Below are 643 nucleotides of genomic sequence, written 5' to 3'. Positions count from 1 at the left end.
CAGCTCTCCAGGAATATTTGTGGCTGTAACATGCAGCTCATTGAGTCTCATTCCCAGCAATGTTTATTTGTTTTTCACCAGACGCTAACTAAACAACACAGAGGGATTGGACACATTAAAGTTGAAGAGAGATGAAATGTGCCTGACTTTGATCCCCATGAAAACAGCTGAACTATAAAGGCTGGTGAGCATTTTACTAATAAGACAGAATTATTGCTGAATTAGAGTGAATAAGGTACTTTCATCATAATTACATCTTCAGCATCTGTTTGCCCCATAACATCTGATGATGATGTCATGGAAATAAGTCACCGATGCTTAGACTTCTGAGTTGACTTTATAATTCCTGGTATTTAGTGATTAAACATTCCTCCTAAAACACCTGGTCAAAACAAGCAACTGCATTAAGAAGCCATGAAACCCAAACCAGAGTAACATTTATTCAGAGAAAATTACACAGTAAAATATAACTTTTGTATTGTATATTGATAAGAGAAAAACAACCTCCAGACATGTTTTATGTAATGTTTATGTTGTGTCTGGTATGGTTTTATTACCTGGTCGGCCACAGGGGCTGGCGTGCCTGCATGTCATTCATTGGCTCTTACTCCCCTTGTTTCCTGTCATATTTAAACTGTCACTG

The sequence above is a fragment of the Scomber scombrus genome, chromosome 5 (assembly GCF_963691925.1).
Source record: "Scomber scombrus chromosome 5, fScoSco1.1, whole genome shotgun sequence".
Lineage (NCBI taxonomy): Eukaryota > Metazoa > Chordata > Actinopteri > Scombriformes > Scombridae > Scomber > Scomber scombrus.
This window is presented reverse-complemented; position numbering follows the sequence as displayed.